The following is a 20,802-nucleotide window of genomic DNA, read 5'->3' as shown; positions in this document are numbered from 1 at the left end:
TAGGGGCTCAGGGTCACACACGGAGGGTGTTTAAATAAGACTGAATCTCCCACTTTTTATGGGAGCTGTCCCAATGTTCATACTGTTGTGTGGGCCAAACGAAACATATCCATGGGCCATAGGTAGCCCAGAAGAGACAATATATAACCTTATTCATGCCCCAAGTGGTGCATTCAATATTTATATCTGAAAACATTAGAAACACATAAACTTAATTACCATAAAGGTAATATTTTACCCTTGGATCCTGACAGAATAAGGAGGCAAACAAACAAAAAAGCAAGCAAACAAAATCCATATATCTGTAAAATTAAGCCATAATCAATTAGGTTCATCTTTCAAACGCAAATTCACTTCAACATTAGGCCATCATAAGTATCATAAAATAAATCTCTCATGACAACAAAAGAGCAGGTAGTATAATTCACATCCATTCCTGATATATATTCTTTTAATTAATTAAGTAGGACTAGAAGCTTCTTAGGACACTTCTTAGGACAAATCATGAAGGTGAAAAGAAAATCATCCATGGAAAGGAAAACATTTGCAAAATGTGGTATATATATACAAAGGAATATTTTTCACCTGTAAAAAGCATTGATATGCTACAACATAGATGAAACTTGAAAATAATTATGCAAATTGAAAGGAAACAGACAAATATGTTTACATGTTACATGATTCCATTTATATGAAATATTCAGAATAGGTAAATCCATAGAGACAGAAAACAGATTTGTTATTTCCAGAGACTGGAGAGAAGGGAATGGACAGTGATTGCTGAGGATATAGAAATTTGAGGGGTAGGCAATGACAGTGTTCTATACTAAGATTGTGGTGATTTTTGCACAATTCTGAATATACTAAAATCCACAGAATTTTACATTTTATGTATGTGAATTATACATTTGTAAAACTATTACAAAAGATAAAGGAGTTTATGTGACTATGATGATAAAGTAAATAAAGTTAGTCAAAATGAAAATTTAGTACATAACAATTATGTCCAAATAAACTTAAGCCATGTAAAGTATTTTCTTGAAAAAAAGAATCACAATGTTGAGAACAATGTCCTTCCAATATTGTTCACTGATCAGCATTTGAGTTTAGCCATCAGATGAAAATGAGTCAGAAAGTGGGCAAGGTTCCTCATTACCTCTTTTTTTTATTAGTTCCATGTGTACAAAACTATGTGCTAGTTAGACATTTACACCCCTCACAAAGTGATAAGTCCCCTCCCCTAAGCTACTACCCCTCTGACATCATATACAGCTGTTACAATTCCATTGACTCTATTCCCTATGCTGTACTCCACGTCCTGTGACCACACACACACACACACACACACACACACACACACACTAAATTATAGTTGACATTCAGTATTATTAAGCTTCAGCTTTGGGGAATCTAATCAATAATGTTGTAAAGATTTTGTAGGGTATCAGATGGACACTTGTCTTATTAGGGAGACCACTTCATGGATGGTGTAGATGCCTGACCACTGCACTGTACACCTGAACCTCATTACTTCTTAAATGATGAGGGAATCAGCTTTCACAGGCTACAAAATAATTCTGAAATAGGAGCCGTTTACAAGAGGTCTTTGTGCAGTTCATTGATGAGCAATCAGTTCAAAATGGTCCATAAGAAACTTAGTAACATAAACATTTTCTCACAGGAAATATAATGGAAAATTTGCTGGTAATTCCTGAGCAAGACAAAAACCTATTCAGAGGGTAGCTTTTTGTTGATGAAGAGGGGTCTTGCACAAAACAAGTGTGTGTTGAATCTTAATAACAGAAAATTGCTTTGCAACTGGGAGTAAGAGATATAAAACCTGATGTGCAGAATGCTAAGACAAATGAAGACGAGGCAAAATTATGCACGTTCACAAAAGACAATATCTAGAATTATTTTACCAGATGATTCAAGTGAGAAGGAAGACACTGTGAATGATAAAGCAGAATCTAATATTGTGGTTAACCCAAGAGCTGTTCACAAGAAGGAAAAACAAGACATTTGTTTTTTTTTTTTTTTTTTTTTTTTTCTTCTTTTTTTTTTTTTTTTATTAATTAGTTTCAGGTGCACAAGACAAAGCAAAACTTAGACATTTATCATTTTTATCCCTCACACTGTGTGAACCCCCCTCCCCCCATCCACTATCCCTCTGTACGTTTGTTGAATTTAGTTCTTTCTGGGTCTTCACTGCAGTTCAAGGTCTACTCTAATCCATCTGTTAATCAATCACCAAAGCAGAGAACAGATGCCTTAATTTAAAGGACACAATTTCTGAAGTCTCTGACTTCAGATCTCAGAGTTATAATAAAATTGAATCTACCCACTGTAATTCACTACTGTTGATTCATAGAAAGACTGTAGAAAATCACCCGTTCAACTGAAAGTATGGATTAAAGAAAAAAAGCCTTCAAATGTTGACCGAAAAATAAAAAATGAAGTAGGAACAGAAAGATGTTTCCTAAATGGGGAAATTTAACAACAGATTGTCATCTCCTTTTCTTGCCAAGCCTCCACTAAAATGATGTTAAATAAGAAAAAAATATATAAACAAAGTGTTATAGTGTGGCCCACAAACTGTGTTGCCTGTATATACAATGTTTCAAATTAGGAAATCACCTCCGACTTTGACCCTTATCCTCACTCTGTAAAAACCTGAGGCTGTGGTTGAGACCTCCAAGTTGAAAGAGAAATTTCTAAATTTCCAGAATAAAATTTACCACAGAGGGATGAGAATCAGAAAAGCATGAGCTTTTTCTCATTAGTAACAATACGAACTTCAAGTCAGAAGATTAATGCCTTCACAATTATACATAATAAAAACTTTTAGCTTAGAATTTTGTTGCAGCAAGACTTCAGTGAAATAATATTTTAGAATAAAATATTTCATATTATGAGGACTCAGAAAGTTTATTCTTACTCATCTTTACTTTAGAATGCACTCTGAAAATAAGTGATAGTCCCCCCACGTAGAAGCAATAATTTGATCCAGGCAATATTATAATCCCTCTTAGAGTAATAATGAAGGTACATAAAACAAAAACAGACAGATAGTGGACATAGAGAATTTAGAAAGCAACAGAACAGAGAACTCCAAGAGAAAGTTATACTGAAAAAAGAATATGTGAAATTTCTGAAACTATATTTTAGAATTTATAAGATCTAATAAAACAGTAAAGGAAGATGATGCTAGGAAGAAAAAGTAACCAAGCGTGAAAGATATAGTATTTATAGTCATTAGAAATAGTTTGGGAGAAACAAACAAAGGCAGATATACCAACTAACAATTAAAAAAAATACCTCTCTAGATAATAGGTGCTAGGTATGCAGGTAGGTAGATAGACAGACAGACAGACAGACAGGATAGATAGATAATAGATAGATGATAGATGGATCAATGGATTGATGGATAAAGATAAATATAATAATATAACTCAGAATAAGAGAAGCTATGGAAAAAGAATGTTGGTGACCATAACAATTGTTTAATTGTTAATGGGAATAAAACTGATTACCTGTGAGAACTGTGGTTTTTGAATAAAAATATTATAAAACAGAATGGAACAATAAAGTTACAAAAGGAAGTATAGATTCATGCAGGGTCATAGAAAGAAATATAAGTATGTTAATTACTCAAAGAAATATAAATATGTTAGTTTCTATCAAAAAAATCAACACTGTCTGATATTGAAACATAGTTTTAAAAAACCAAGAGAAAGACTCCAAATTCCTAAATATTTTTGTAATACTTTTTTGCTTATCTTGATAAAATGTATTATAAACCTATATCTTCTCTGTTAAAGAAGCATTTATCTCAAGTTCAGAACTTTCTCTAGTTTCATTTCTTTTTTCTTCTGTTAAATTCAAGTTACATAAAATTGTATACCGTTTATTTAAAAGCAGCATTTTTATTAATGAATCTGTTAGTAAAAATTCCTGGCTTAATAGTAATTGTCAGATTTGTCATGCGAAAATTGAGGAATTTTTATGTGGGGACATCATCTCTAACTTTTCAGGGCCGTTCAATTTTTGGACACCTTTCATTTCACAGATTGTATTTCTAAAGTAAATTCAAGTCCGAGATATCTGCCAAAGGGTAGAGAATTTCATTGCAGATTGTCAGTGATAAAGTATTTTGAGTGAAGAGGTTATAATTATAGAAAATGATTTATCTTTAGTTTAGAGGCCTTGTGTTTCTATGGTGTCATATTACTCATCTTTCCAGATGATGAAAACTTCGGTCCATCACATTCTTGTTTGATTTTTGTGACATCACCATATTTTTTCTATGGCTTCGTTCCTCGATAGACTTGTTAATTGATTTAGCAATGTGAAAACCTAACTTCTGGTTTTATGGTATTTTTTAAAGTTTCAGTACTATAATGATGGGTTGATTTAAAATGCTGTTTACCACTAATTTCGTCAGTTAAAAAGACCAATGGCAGATCTCACTTTAAAAATATCATATAATTGCATTGCTTGGCACTGTGATGAGCAGTAACTCAATTATTTTTACATATTTCCCACCTTTTAAACTTGTGACATTAGCATCATGTTTATCAGTTACAGAAAAAATTAGATCAGTTTCGTCTTACATTTAGGATGTGTTGATACTACATCTGTGTACATCTGCTAAGATGAAGAGTTATACTATTTCAGCGATCTTTCAATACGAATTTAAATAGATGAGGAGTCGAGTTTTCAATCATCAAAATGTTTAGGATGAAATTTGTCTAATTGGTAGACATTTGTTTATAATTTTAAAAGAATTTGGAGATATAAATTGACATGCATTGGAGCCAAGAAGAAATTATAGTCAAGCATATATTGATTCCATGTAAATAAAGTTATTTTTAAATTTCTTATGTTTCCCTCTAACTAGAAAACTATACATATGCACACACACACACACACAGACGGACACACACATTTGGGTGTATAGATGTTTTCTGAGGTAAAAAATATTCATTTTTTAATTTTAGGTAAACTCAGGAATGACAAAAATCCCAAAGTCATAAAGACGGGGATCCCATTACTTCTAATTCTAGTCTTATGAAATATCACATTGGCCAATAGAAATAACACCAGTTGTAACTGTTGCCACCAAATGGACGATTGACAAATTTGACTGTATAAAAATTTACAACTTGTGTATAGAAAAGTAAAAAGACATGGCTTTCAGTTTGACCATATGAATAATCAGAAAAGATAAACAACATTCCCACTATATAAAATACTGAAAAAAAAAATGCTGAATAATACTTTCAGATTATTTTTAAATGCATGTCTAAGCACGAAACAAATACAAAAAGTTCTCAATTTTCAAAATTTTCCAAACTACATGTCCATAAATGTAAATCAGCACCTTGCCTTGGGAAAGGTACAGGCCAAATATTTCCCCCCAAATGCATCTGTAACCACAGGTTGTCCTTCCCATTGTTATTTGGACCAAATTCACACCACCTGTGTACTTTTACATTTTGTGTGCGTGAGGATGGTGGGGGGACTATCAACTGAACTAACTTTATGGAGGGTGATTTTTCAAAAGTAATCAAAATAAAAAGTGCATGCATCTTTTGAGCCAGAAATTCCACCTCTGGATTTATCTACTCATTCAGGTACACACAAAATATCTTCAAGGATGTTTTTAAAAGTAAAACACAAAGAAAAGAAACAACTATATGCCCATTAATAAGGGTATAGGACTATAAATTTAAGAACAACTATTTTACAGAATAATAAGTAATGAGCAGCTAATAAAATAAAACAATTGAGTCTGGTGTGCTGTCATGAAATACAGCCAACAAGCATTAACTGAATGTAGTGTGAACTCATAAGTAAGTATATATGTGTGTTCCCATGCAAAAAATAAATTTAAAAAATACACACCATTGTTAAGAGTGGTTACCTCTTAGAAAGAGTAGATGTCATTTCGTAACATAATGACAATTATCATTTTAATAGTTTAAAATAAATCAATTTCTTTATTTGACTTTTTTGGTGTGCATTCAAATTAATCAAGATCATGATGAAAATCACCTGTGTTCCTTGTCCCTCCTGTTTTCTGTTGTCTGAGACAGTGACAGAAACACTGAATATATAAACTCTATTCAAGAAAATAATTCTGTAGCTTAAAAAGAGTGGAAGCTAGGAGTAAAATAGTATGTATAGGTAGAATATTGAAATCAACAAAATTCAACCCATTTATAGCATGAACCTCAATCTATAAAATCATATCAGCAAGGTGTAATATATATGAAAACTTTGGACTCCTAGCAGAAAATAGAAACTCCAACTTTATTTATTTTCCAGTCCTGAAGCAGTGTGTATTTCCATTGTCTTACTGAGCATCAGGGCAATGGGGGAGCCTTTCTACTCATCAGTCTGCCTGAATCATGCCAACCCACACAGTTCTCTGGCCCCTGTGAGCCCAGTGAGCATCCTAGAGGATGCTGGGGACCTACACTCCCACCTTCTTAGGTACACAGATGTGATTCTATCTGAGTGTTGTCACCTGCAGGGGCTCCCGTATGCCACTCAAGGAGGCATGGAGGCAGCAGAGCCCCTGGCCAGGTGACCTTGCTCTTAGGACCTATAGATCTTGCTCCTTTTCTAGATGTTCTGGGACTCCCCATCACCGCATTTTCTGCCTCTGAAGGCTTTTCTCCTGTCCAGGACCATCCATAAAAGTCAGGACAATCTCTCCAATGGGCTTAGATTTTTACAGTAAATTAGAAAGAAGCAACAGACTGCTTTTGCTTTCATCCTAGCCAAAATCCTGGGAGGAGGGATTTATAAAAAAATTACAAATGCTGGCTACTTGCTCAAAATGAGGAGACAGAGAAAATTACAGAAAGTACCAAAACAATGTACTATTTCAATAACTTATCTTTTTTTTTTAATTGAAGTTTATTGGGGTGACAATTGTTAGTAAAGTTACATAGATTTCAGGTATACAATTCTGTATTACATCATCTATAAATCCCGTTGTGTGTTCACCACCCAGAGTCAGTTCTCTTTCCATCACCATATATTTGATCCCCTTTACCCTCATCTACCACCCTCCTTTCCCCAATAACTTATCTTGACCACATAAAGAAAGTAGATGTAAGCAAGTCAGATTTGAACCACATGAAAATTCTGTTAACCTAAAAATAAAAGGCATTTAATGTGAGAGGGAACAAACATTTATTTGAGATCCAAAAGAACAGCTATTCTGGAAGCACTGACTCAGGCAGAAACCAAATAATTCAGATTGGAGGGTGAAGGCATAGGGGTTTATGAGAAAGGGAAGGGGAATAATTGCATGAATAGAAGGTACAAATAAGCTAAGTTATTCTCTAGCTATACACTTGGTACTAATTCTAAACAATGTGTTTAATTTCCAGTCTGGTAGTGAGAATGTCTGCTTTCCTGTTAGCTTTACAAACGCTTTGGAATACAATGTTGGTCTGTCCCAGTCCAAAGGTTATTTTGCCCAGTTCAAATATTCCAAAGGTTTGAGGAGTAAGACAACCAAGACAATTCCTCCAGGATGACAGCCGACTCCATTTTGAAATGGCTGTTTATATTATTTTTCACAATGCTAATGACCAGAAAGCATCAGAGGAAACTGAGCCTTCTTGTCTAATGTAAAATCAAATTTTAAATGAAACCATAATATCAAGTTAAGAAAGAAAGGCATGTTCTTCCTGCAGCTACATGGTCAGTCCTGGCCGGGTCTAGGACAGAGGTGCAATGGCCTGGGAGGGGCAGAACTTGCATGTGACTAGCTCCCTCTGCTACACCACCTCACCCTCTCATACACTTGGCGAAGTGCATCTGATTCGCTTTTCAGCTCTAAATTTCCCAGTGGAGTTGATCTCTGAACCTTTTCTCCCCAAGGAACTTCACATCTCTTGGCACACACATTAAGAAACACTGCTGTGCTGGCCGAGCTCTGCTATCACGGTCTTTCTGAGAATCAACGCCTTTGCCTTATTATGAGAAATTGATTCCTGTTCAGCCTTAATAAATAACATAGCCGGAAATGACCACTGTGTCTCTATAGAATATTTTTTTTTATTTTCTGTTCAGTTACAGTTGACAATCGATATTATTTCGTATTAGTTTCAGATGTAGAGCACAGTGGTTAGACATTTATATAATCCATGCAATGATCCCCTATTAGTCTGGTACCCACCTGGCACTTTACATAGTTGTTGCAACATTTGACTATATTCGCTACATTATACATGACATCCGGTAACTGTTTTGTAACTACCAATGTGTATTTCTTAATCCCTGTACCTTTTTCACCCAGCTCCCCAAACCCTTTCCCCTCTGGCATCCATCAGTTTGTTCCCTGTAACTATAAGTCTGTTTCTGTTTTGTTTGTTCATTTATTTTGTTCTTTAGATTCCACATAGATGTGAGTTTATATGGTATTTGTCTTTCTCAATCTAACTTATTTTACTTAGCATAACACCCTCTAGGTCCATCCATATTGTCGCAAGTGGTAAGATTTCATTCTTATTTATAGAATATTTTTTCTTTTAATTCAGAGAAAACTATAAGCAGAACAAAACAGTAAAAACCATATACAAATTAAAAGACTTCAAATACTGACAAAGAGCATCTTTTGGTGTTAACACTCAAATAAGTCTAACTGATTCTTAATTAAAGAGGGAAATTGTATATTTTAGGATTTTTACTATTTTAAAAATATATGCCTGTGCCTTTCCTTTAAGAATTTAGCTAAAATTAGTTTCTTCTCCATGCATAATTTGAATACATTATAAAAATACAAGAATAATTTTCCTTCACACAATAAATCAAATTTACATTTCTTTTCACTTCTTATCTTTTTATTTTATTTTATTTTTTTAAATTTTAAGGTGATACAATGGATGCTAAATTCTGGATCCAGGGTTACAAAATACTACTAGCTATAGCCAGACAGATTATGATAAAAATCCCTGTTTCTTTCTGCAGCTTATAAAGATTGCTGAATTAAAATATAGTTCACATTACACAGCAAGTAGAGCCAATCTAGCAAAAGCCTTATCAGTCTCTGTGTAAATAGGAGCTGATTATATTGCAGTAGCTAGACTTTGATGCGTGGATGTTTTATATACACTCGAAAATCTTTGTTTAAATTGAAATGAACAGGAAATCAGAAATATCTTATCTGGTAGTAGGAACATGCTAATCTTTAAAGTGCTTCTGTTTTTATTTTTATCATTTTAAACATCACTTTCTAATTAATGTTTCACATGTCTGGCCTGTTAAAGTTCTTAAACATGGGAATTTAACAATTTTTAGTACAATGCGTTCTAAACAATTTACAGTCGATGTGTTTATTGATAACAGTCACAACAGTCTTATTGAATCTTTTTTCTTGCCTTATTGATCTCTCAGGAGAGCCAAGGTGAGTGTGGCATTCTTGGTGTCACCCACCTGTGCCTACCGACGCAAACCTGCTGAGCATGGAAGTGGAGAATCAGGTGTTACCTGGTATTCACCACCCCTGTTAGAAAACTGATTCAAAACATAGTTTATAAGTATGGAGAAATCCTTGCTGCAGAATACTTTAAGAAATGCCAAGTAATAATTCAATAGAAGTTTATTGATTTGAGAAACGCTAAAAATAAATGAGCGGTATAGTTCATTTGGGCGTGAAAGTCTTTTCAGTGCATGAAAATAATCATTGTTACCAGTATACATGCACTATACAAAGGCTTGATGTATATCAGAATTGTCTGCTTCCATTATGAAAGCAGTCGTAATGCTCGCATAATAATGATTTACCACGAGGGTGATAAATCATGCAAAAACAGCATAATGAAAAAAGGGTCCAGGGTAGTTTTGTTATTTGGTTGGTCTGCACAATGTGTTATCATTGTTATTATTAGTATTATTATTAGTAGTAGTATTATTAAAGAGTGAAGAAAGTCATTCAAGAGGTGGGATAGAGCCTCTAAATAGAGTTGCTTCTCTGGTACAAGGCACTGTGCACACAGTAAATGAAACATTGGGGATACCCCAGAACTTTAGGTCAACACGCATAGTCTCAGACACTCTTCCAAGATAATATAAGATTCCGTAGGAAAGGTTTTGTCTGCCTTGTCATTCACCATTGTATCCTCAGTGCCTAGAAAAGTGTTTGGAACATATTATAATCTCAGCAAATTTTTGTGAAATTAACCATACCCATTTGGGGCACGGTAAATTTTTTTAAAAGATTAAAATCATTTCCATTTTTCTGTTATTTAAATACATCATAGAATCATTTGAGAGATATCTGCTATGCATTTTCCCTATGCTGAAAATGTTGGCCAAAACTCTACTTTGTGAGCTCTTTTCTCTTGCTTATCTAGCTCTTTGATTAACTAGGAAAAATGAAATGTCTATAATTGACCAGAGAAAATATTTAAAATCCATAAAAAAATTACCCAAGAAAAACTTTAAGAAAATAGCTTCCCTTTACAAACAAATTAATACATTATAACATATTAATATACCAAGGGAGAAAAACATCTTGATACAGGCTGAAAATCTAATTGATAAAATTCTACATCATTCCTGATAAAAAAAAAACTATTAATAAAGAGTTTATAAGTGTATATCTTAAATCCAGCATAATGATTAATGTTAAAAGATAAGAAACATTTTTATTAATGTCAGAAAAATAATCAAGAACACTTAATACCACTATTTTTCTTTATTGTTTGGGGGCAACTAGCTAAAGTAATTTGTTCAAGAGAATGAAAAAAAGTGGGATAAAATTTTAAATCAGGAGCACACAATATTATTTTCAAATGACAAGGGAAAATCCCAGAAAATGAGCTGAATATATTAAATGAAAAACGATAAGAAAATTTAATAGGATGATTGGTTGAAAAATTAACATATAAAATCATTAGGTTGCATATATGGAAACAATGTGCTTTTATAAATATAGTGGATTAGAAGTCTTAATTTCGAAAAGCAACATTAAAGTTATCAGACCAGAAAAACAGCTGTTTTCTGTTTTACTCTGGGTTGGACATACAAGTAATTTTAACAACCTTTCCTTACCCCACATCTTTAGACAACGATAATTTGCAGTTCTATGGTCACAATTCAATTGCTATTCATGCCCATCCCAAAGATAAACTCTGACTGTATATGTGGCTTTAGTGAGAGAAATTAGTTTACATATCTATCGAAACATGATATGCAAATGTTCACAGCATCTTTAATTATAACAGTTCTAATCTGGAAACAACCCAAGTGTGCATTAACAGAAGAATGGATAAAAAATGGAATTTTTTTTTTACCTTAAATTGTCAGATTACATTCTTTTTTTACTAAAATTTATTGGGGTGACAATGGTTAGTAAAATTACATAGGTTTCAACTGTACGAAACTGTAATACATCATCTATATATCACACGTGTGTTCACCACTCAGAGTCAGTTCTTCTTCCATCACCATATATTTGAAACCCTTCACCCTCATCTACCACCCCCCAATCCCTTACCCTCTGGGAACCACTAAACTATTGTCTGTGTCTATGAGTTTTTGTTTCTTTATTTGTATTTCTTGTTCCTTTGTTGCTTTCAGTTTTATACTTCACATATCAGTGAAGTCATATGGTTCTCGACTTTTTCGGTGTTACTTATTTCTCTTAGCATAATAATCTCAAGATCCGTCCATTGTGTCGCAAATGGTACTATTTCATCTTTACTCATGGCATAGTAGTATTCCATTGAGTATGTATACCACATCTTCTTTATCCAATTATCTATCAAAGGGCACTTTGGTTGTTTCCATGTCTTGGCCACTGTAAATAAAGCTGCAGTGAACATCAGAGCACATATATCTTTATGGGTATATGTCTTCAAATTTTTTGGATATATACCCAGGAGAGGGATTACTGGGTCATATGGTAATTCTATTCTTAATTTTTGGAGGAACCTCCACACTGCGTTTCACAGCAGCTGCACCAGTCTGCATTCCCACCAGCAGTGTGTGAGGCTTCCTTTTTCTCCACATCCTCACCAACACTTATTATTATTTGTCTTGTTGATGATAGCTATTCTATCTGGTGTGAAGTGATATCTCATTGTGGTTTTCATTTGCTTTCCTCTGATGATTAGAGATGGTGAGCATCTTTTCATGTTTTAGTTGGCCATCTGTATGTCCTCTTTGGAGAAATGTCTATTCAGGTCCTCTGCCCATTTCTAAATTGGGTTGTTTGTCTTTTGTTGTTGAGTTGTATGAGTTAATTATATATTTTGGATATTATCCCCTTATCAGAGGCATTGTTTGCAAAAATCTTCTTCCATTCGGTTGGTTGCCTCTTTGTTTTGTTGATGGTTTCTTTTGCTGTGCAGAAGCTTTTTAGTGTGATATAATCCAATTCATTTATTTTAGCTTTTACTTCCCTTGCCTTTGTGGTCAAATTCATAAAATCCTCTTTGAACCCAAGGTCCATAAGTTTAGGACCTATGTTTTCTTCTATGCAACTTATTGTTTCGGGTCTTATGTTTAGGTCTTTGATCCATTTTGAGTTAATTTTGGTGACAATAGTTTCATTCTTTTGCATGTGGCTTTCCAATTCTCCCAGGACCATTTATTGAAGAAGTCCTTCTTTTCTCCATTGTATGTTTTTGGCTCTGTTGTCAAAAATTATGTGTCCATGTTTATGTAGGTTTATTTCTGGGTTTTTAATTCTAATTCATTGGTCTGTGTGCCTGTTTTTCTGTCAGTACTATGCTGTTTTGATTATTGTTGCCCTGTAGTATAAGCTGAAGTCAGGTAGTGTGATACCTCCAGCATTATTCTTGTTTCTTAGGATTGCTTTGACTAATTGGGGTCTTTTGTGGTTCCATACAAATCTTATGGGAGTTTTTTTCCCATTTTTATATAAATTCTGCTTACATAATGGAATACTACAGAGCAATGAAAAGGAAAAGGAAATAATAATTCCTACATGTAACACAGATGAATGTCACAGAAGTAAGGATTAAAGAAAAAGTAGACATAGAAGAGAATATACTATATAATTCCATTTTATAGTATGGAACAAGATGAGGCGAAACCAACACATCATGATAGAAATGAGAACAGTGATTGCCCTCAGGGTCCAGATATTAACTAAGAAGGAGCACAAAGGAGTCTTCTGGGTGCTGGAAATGATCTATGTCTTGGTCTGGGTGATAACTATATAAATAATATACACACAAAGATATTACATATGAGGTCTGACAAGTTCGCAAATTTGTTGCAACGATGTTGCTAACCTTTTTTGATATCAGGGATTATTCCTTATGAATTTGTACCAACTGGACAAACAGTTAACCAAGTTTACTATTTGGAAGTGCTGAAAAGGCTACGTGAGAAAGTTAGATGAAAATGACCTGAACTTTTCGCCAACAATTCATGGCTCTTGCATCACGACAATGCACCAGCTCACACGGCACTGTCCGTGAGGGAGTTTTTAGCCAGTAAACAAATAACTGTATTGGAACACCTTCCCTACTCACCTGATCTGGCCCCCAATGACTTCTTTCTTTACTTGAAGATAAAGGAAATATTGAAAGGAAGACATTTTGATGACATCAAGGAGAACACAACAAGAACTCTGATGGCCATTCCAGAAAAAGAGTTCCAAAATTGCTTTGAAGGGTGGACTAGGCACTGGCATTTGTGCATAGCTTCCCAAGGGCAGTACTTTTAAGGTGCCGTAGTGATGATATTCAGCAATGAGGCATGTAGCACTTTTTCTAGGATGAGTTCACGAGCTTAATTGCCTGACCTCATATATACAGATTGTAGTAATTGTTAAAAATATGGTGGATCTGACTAAAGATTATGTGGGAGTTCTTTATGTTGTTCTCCAGTTTTTCTAAAAGTATAAGCCTATTTCAAAGTAAAACCAAAGTAAAAATTAGGGAAAAAATCCCCTTGTTTTCATTCCCCATGTTATGGAAAGCAAATAACAGAATCCTCCTTGACGCCACCGAGCTCACTGTTTGCTGCGTCAACATGTGAGTTTCACCAACATAACATCCATTTGTGTTACAGGAGCCAGGCACTGGGAAGCTGGTGACCGCTGCAGACAGGGTCCCTGGCTTTTTTGTGCTTTATATGCAGGCAGTGATGTTGTTCTGCTGACAAACACAGCTTTTCTTTAGTATTTGCATGTCAAGTGAAATGGATCAGAAAGCCTTTAGTTTTTAGATGAAGCTAAGTAAATAAGATCATATAGAGCCTGGTATACATACCGTGTTTCCCGGAAAATAAGCCTCGGTTAAGATCGTCAGCCAGACGGACACATTTACCGTGTTTCCCCAAAAATAAGACCAGGTCTTATATTAATTTTTGCTCCAAAAGACGCATTAGGGCTTTTGTTCAGGGGATGTCATCCTGAAAAATCATGCTAGGGCTTATTTTCCAGTTAGGTCTTATTTTCAGGGAAACAAGGTACAAAGCGTGTGTGACTATGTGTGTGCAATGCTATCTCTGTATCTCTCTTGGCTTACCCATGCTAAATGTGTATCTAACTTGGTTAGATTTCACCTTAACCTCAATAACAACTGATGATTCCCTGATAGCTGCTCACCAGAGATGTAGACAGAGTAAGAAAAAGAACTTAGTCTTTCTAGGACTCCTGGACAAATGCCAACCCTTTAGCGCTCACAGATATGTCATAGTGATTTCTCAGAATCAAGCATTTTCTTTCGAATCACCAGCCCCCAAGTTGATATTTCTAGCGCAGGTCAGTGTACTTGTAACAGGATGTTGCTGGGTTTTGGCAGAGGCTCTAAACTCCAAGCATAATACAAGAACAGCAGTTGCCAAGAATATACATGTGCTACAGGAATGCTTGGAGATTGTCAGTTTTTCTGCCAGCCAGCCCATCCTCCACCTTGTAGATAAAAATGAGATGAAACGGAAGATACTAGAAAGTGAGAAAGTTGTTGGAGTCCTATGGCATTTCTCTTGCTACATGTGTGAGAGAGTAGGGGGGCTTCCCTCACCTAACATAAGGTTAAATGAGAGGGGGCTCTAAGAGTATGTTTTAGAGGGTTGGCACATGCCCGAGAAGTGAGAATCAGAGCAACTGATATTTGGCTCACACTCAAAAAGCAAAGGGGCTGTGTAGGCACCAGTTAACACTTTCACAGTGAGAGAAAATGTTTGAGTTTCAGAGGGACCAAATGTGAACCCTGCAGATGGGAGCTTGCTTGGAGTTAGCTGAAAAGAGATACAACTCCAGAGAAGGTGCCTGGAGGAAGAAAGAGACCCCACCAGAAAGAACCTCTGGAACCTAGGGCTTAAGGGTAAGTTTTAATCATCAGTCAAAGAGACTCAAGCCAAAGAAATTGCAACTCGAGAACCCTAGCTGGGGATATTTGTGAAAGCTAGGAAATAAGGCAACTATTAAAAAAAAAAAGACAAAGTGCTCTTTATGCAAGACTTTCACTATTCTAAAACAACAACAACAACAAAATCAGTTCCTACCAATTCTTTTTATCAAGTCACCTAAGTTTTAGTTTAGAACCTGGTGCCTTTCATGCGAAATTCTTATACACTTATGTCATGTAAATGCTCCTCCACCTCCCCTCCCACAGGCAGGACTCATTCCACGCCCACGCTGTACTATTTGTTGGTCCCCAAATACATCGTGCTTTATGACTCTGAGGAATGATACATTCCTAAAATAGTCTCTCTTCCTTCCTACAGAAATATCTCATCCTACAAAAATCAGTCTAAGCCAGGGGTGTCCAAACTGCAGCCTGCAATCCACTGTTAATTGGCCCGCAGCAAATTCCAAAAATATATTTAGTTTACTTAAATAAACCAGGTGAGGCAATATGTACTTCACCTCAAGTGAGTGGCCCGGATGTTTGTGTATTTTACCACAATGTCCCTTGGGGAAAACTGTTGAAAAAAAGTTTGGACACCCCTGGTCTAAGCATCATGATTTTATAAACCTTTTCCTGACATTACATTTTGATTTATGTGCCCCACCTCAGTCCTCTCATCATCATCTGTAGTTTATCTGGCTGTAGTCCTTATTGTAAACTGCTGGGAGAAATGCCTTACTTATTCTCTCTCCATCACTGTACTTCATGCTCCTGTATGTTTTGTTTGAAATGGCATTTCCACACCCAGCACAATGCTTCACACCAATTATGTGTTTACTAATTATTTGTTGAATAGATGAAAGAAGGAATAATGAGTGAATGATTTTGTTAATGAAGTAGATTATTATTGTTGTTATTATTATTCGTTATTATGTATAGCAATAACTTATGTTTAATAATGCTTTGTAGTTTGCAAAGTGTTTTCATGTGCATTATACTATTTGTTTCTTCACCCTGTACAAAAGGAACCAAAGTTAAGAGACATTAAAGAACTTACACAAGGTATAAAGACGTATTTCTTTTTTCCTTTGAAGCAATCACAACTTTATAGAAAAGTTGGAATTATTGTACAAAAACTTTCTTTTTTCCAGAACCAATGCATTGCCCCATCAACCCTAAATATTGTAGTGTTCCAACAAGGAAAATACACAGCAAAAGACAACATCAAAATCAGGAAATTAATATTGATACTTTACTGTCTTAAACTCCTCAGACATCATACAGGTTTTGTCAATTGTACCAACAACGTCTGTTATAGCAAAGGATCAGAAGCAAGCATTGCAGTTGTCACATCTTTTCAGTCTCCTTAAGTCTGGAAAAGTTCCTTAGTCTTCCCTTGAATTTCATGATCATGGCTATTGAAGATTACAGAACAGTTATTTGGAGAGCTAGTCGTCTGTCTGGATTTGCATGATACTCATAATTTGATTCAGGTTTTGGGTCTTTGGCTGGAGTGTTGCAGAAAGGACACCGTGTTCTTCTCATTCCATCCTTCAAATGACACACAATGTTGAATTGTACACACTGATATTCACTTTGATCATGGATTAAGATGGTATCCACAGTTAAGCTATTCTTTTCTCCTTTATAAGCAGTACTTTGAAAATATGGAAATAATCTGTTTATCGTACTTTCAAGTTATTACACGTAACTTGTTATGAACTCAGTTATAATTTTTTATTCAATGTGTTGTAATCTATTACTCTTATTACTGATTTTGCTGCTCCACTTGTCCTGAGCCGACCACTGCCATCCCTTCAAACTGGCTTCTGGGTCCTTTCAACATTTCCACCAACTTGGAGCAGTTCTGTTGCTTCCAGCAAAACACGATTTTGCAGGTTCATCATGTAATTCTTTTTGTTCCATCCCTAAAGCCAACCATTTCTCCAAAGAGCCTTGGTTCTTTAAGGTAGAAAATGGGTACTAACTCTGCCTATTTTATTGCAGGATCACTACTCAGTCTCTCTCTGTAGACAGAGCTAGGGGAACACACACACACTTACATTTGTATTTATTTCTATATCTAGATGCATGCATTGAAACCATGAGTTCACACTGATACATCCAACTCCAATCCATCAACACGAGAGGTTTATTCTAGTCTTCTCATTTTCTAATTTTGTGACTCTCTTCTCTGAAAAAAACAAAACAAAACAAAACAAAAAAATGAGTTCTAATTATCCTTAAGTTATTTACTTTTTAAATCCCTCTCCATATATATTGCCAATTTTCCTGTGTCCACTGCTACCCTATTCCTTACACAAATCCCTCCTCTCCTTGAGTTTCAACCTCCAGGCAAGGCTCTCTCTCTCAGGGGAGACATCTTCGTCCCACTGGTGGCGCTCTGACACTCTGTGACACACCACTCCCTCCCATTTGAGTCCTAGCATCATACTCCAGTTCTGAATTCCCTCTCTGGGCCATGGTGGCTGCCCATGCTGCACTGTTGGAACAAATGGCTACCATGCTGTAGCTCACATAATGGCATTAGGCTTGACTTGTTCAGCACCGGAAGGGTAGGAAGGAGGAAGACGGAGACATGGTAAGCAGTGTTAAGTAGCAGAAGAAATAAAAACACAGGGCTTTCCATTCTAATTTGCTTGCCCTTCAAAGAACTCCCTGGTATTTCTCCACTTGTAGAAACCAAAGGGCCTCAGTTGGCTTAATCTAATGAAGCATGAAATAGCCATATACCTTAATGAGTTTAATGGTTAATTTCAGGAACAACAAAATACTACTTAGGTTTTTCTTAAAGAGGTGTTCAAATTGAAGAGGCTCATTCAAAGCATCAGTTACTTAAGTTATTTCCAATATTTCTCTCAGTGAGTAATGCTTCAACAAACAGTCTTGTAAGAAAAATCTGATAATTTCCCTAGGATAAAGTCCTAGAAATGAAATAAGTTGCTGGTTCAAACTGAATATTTTCGTGTGTGTGTGTGTGTGTGTGTGTGTGTGTGTGTGTATCTTTATAATAGCTTCATATATGTAATATATATCCCTAAAATATACCAGTTTTACTGTAAAATACATAGAAAAGTAAAGCTAGTAAATAACCATCTCATAACACAGAGAAAAGAGTTATATACCTATATGTCACATTTAAATATATTTATTCAGAGCACATAGAACTGTCCCTCACACAGAATAGACACCTCATAAATTTATGGAACAATTGGTGTTTCACATATAGCACATTATATATGTGTGTATGTGTGCGTGTGTATATATATATATGTATATGACATTTCATATATATCACCTGCAAAATAAATATATACTGAACATACATATGATGTGAAGTATATATATACATATATATGTGTGTGTGTGTGTATATATATATATATATATATATATATATATATATATATATATATATATAAAATGCTTTGCAGACTCTGCCCATATATCCTCAGATCCCTTTGCCATTTTTTGCTCATTGGCTTCCAGTTTGCTTTTCTTTCCGGTAACAGTCACATTCTCTTTCTGGCAACGGGCTGCCTTCAGCCTACTGGATGTTTCTTTGTGGGTATGTAGGGAGGTCATGGGTGCCTGGGTCTACAAGTGCCCTGGGAAGAAGCTTGTAACTAAGGATGGAGTGGGCGGGAGGTAGAGACAGTCCAGCCCCCTTGCATCTGATTGGAACGACGCAATGCCTAGTACACAGTGACTAGAGCTCCCTACAGGACTGCCCTAAAATGACCCTCTGTGACTGCTCGGTACTGCCCCCTTGATTAACCTTCCCTTCCTGGCCCCAATTCCCTATTTCCATCACTGTGTTTTCCTGGAAACACATCCTGGAATCACTTTCACGTGAATATTCATCTCTTTGTCTGCTCGTGGGAGATCCCATGTAAACTGCTTTTGAACCTAGTTTTTCCACACATATCTGTATATTGTTAAAGAATATTCACTTGGAAATATGTTAAGGTATTATTTAATTATGCAAACTATTCTACCATACAAATTAACATTTAAAAATGGAAAGCTATTGGATATTAATATTAGTTCTAAATTTTCACCTTTATAATGTTTCAGTATATCATTAACATCCAGAACTTTGTGAACTGTTTTTATAATTTCATTAGCATATGCTTCTAGACGTAAAATGTTGAGGCAAAGGGATTATATTATTCAAATGTCTTTGGTGTATATTCACCTCCATTAATACAATACTAATTGTCTGGCTGTGTATAAAAGTTCCAGTGTGCTCAAACACAGTTAGGTACTTTTATATTTAAAAATATTCATATTTTTTAAATGTGACATAGAATCTCAGTTTTGGACTTCTTTTATTATTTTATATATTTTTTGGCTATTTTTAGCTTTTTTCAGGTAATTTTCTATAGACGATAATTGCTTATTTTCTAGCTTTTCATTGATTTGAAAGAGTTTTAAATTTATTAAAGTAATAATTCATTGTCCCTTGTATATGATGTAAATATTTTTATTTGTTTCTTAATGGTTTTCTTTGCAATGAGAGACATAGATAAAGGAGTTAATTTTTAAAAAATCTATCAGCCTTGAGTGGTGCTTAAATAATCTTTCCCTACCAAATGGTATATAAATATCAACTTATATATTTAAAAATAATTTTATAATTATTTTGATATAAAGATGATATAAGTGTTGTTCTCCCAAATGGCCTAGTTTTTATAACTCTGTTTAGTCTATCTTTTCCCTATTGACTTGAAATGACACTTTTATCATATATTAAATCCTTAAACATACTCAAAACTATTCCTGAATATCTTCTCTGTTCCAATAATCCAGTGTTTGATCTAGTCCAGGTTTTAATTATTGCAACTTTATAATATCTTTTGATATCTTACAAGACATATGTTTCATTAATTTATTTTCCTCTTATGTGTATTGTTTTAGAAGAACTTCAGAATCATATATATTTTTAGAAAAAAAAAACACTGGAATTTTTATTGGCATTGTGGGAAATATATAGGTTTTAGTAGGGAATAAGATGATGTCTCTTATTTTTAATATTCTTCTTTTATGCCTCTAATAAATTCTCATTCTAGTAAAATGTATAATGTCACACAATATCGGTCAAATATATTTTTACATTTAAAAAATTTTTATTTTTTTAATATTTTTATTAAAATATAGCTAACATGGAATATTATGTTAGTTTCAGGTGTACACCATAGTTATTCAACATTTATATACCTAAAGAAGTGATCATCGTGATAAGTCCAGGAACCATTTGACACCGTACCATGTTATCACAGTATTATTCAGTATATTCCCCATGCTGTACATTATATCCCCATGACTTGTTTTATACCTGAAAATTTGGACCACTTATTGCCTTCCACCTTTCCCCTCCTTTTAAATTTTTCAGTTACAGTTGACATCTAATATTATTTTATAT

At 34.7% G+C, this 20,802-nt stretch overlaps 1 long non-coding RNA gene across 1 annotated transcript in view; it reads right to left on the bottom strand.

Annotated features, from left to right (window-relative positions):
* Nucleotides 1–16,508: 16,508 nt before the first annotated feature.
* LOC141571024 (uncharacterized) overlaps nucleotides 16,509–20,802 on the bottom strand; it is a 50,935-nt gene continuing 46,641 nt past the window's right edge. Inside the window, exon 4 of the long non-coding RNA XR_012495491.2 lies at nucleotides 16,509–17,550. This is a non-coding gene — a long non-coding RNA (uncharacterized LOC141571024). The remainder of the gene's footprint in view (nucleotides 17,551–20,802) is intronic.

The sequence above is a fragment of the Rhinolophus sinicus genome, chromosome 16 (assembly GCF_057876585.1).
Source record: "Rhinolophus sinicus isolate RSI-liver-muscle chromosome 16, RSI-T2T, whole genome shotgun sequence".
NCBI lineage: Eukaryota > Metazoa > Chordata > Mammalia > Chiroptera > Rhinolophidae > Rhinolophus > Rhinolophus sinicus.
The sequence above is the reverse complement of the archived record's forward strand: the minus strand, read 5'-3'. Positions and strand labels throughout refer to the sequence as shown.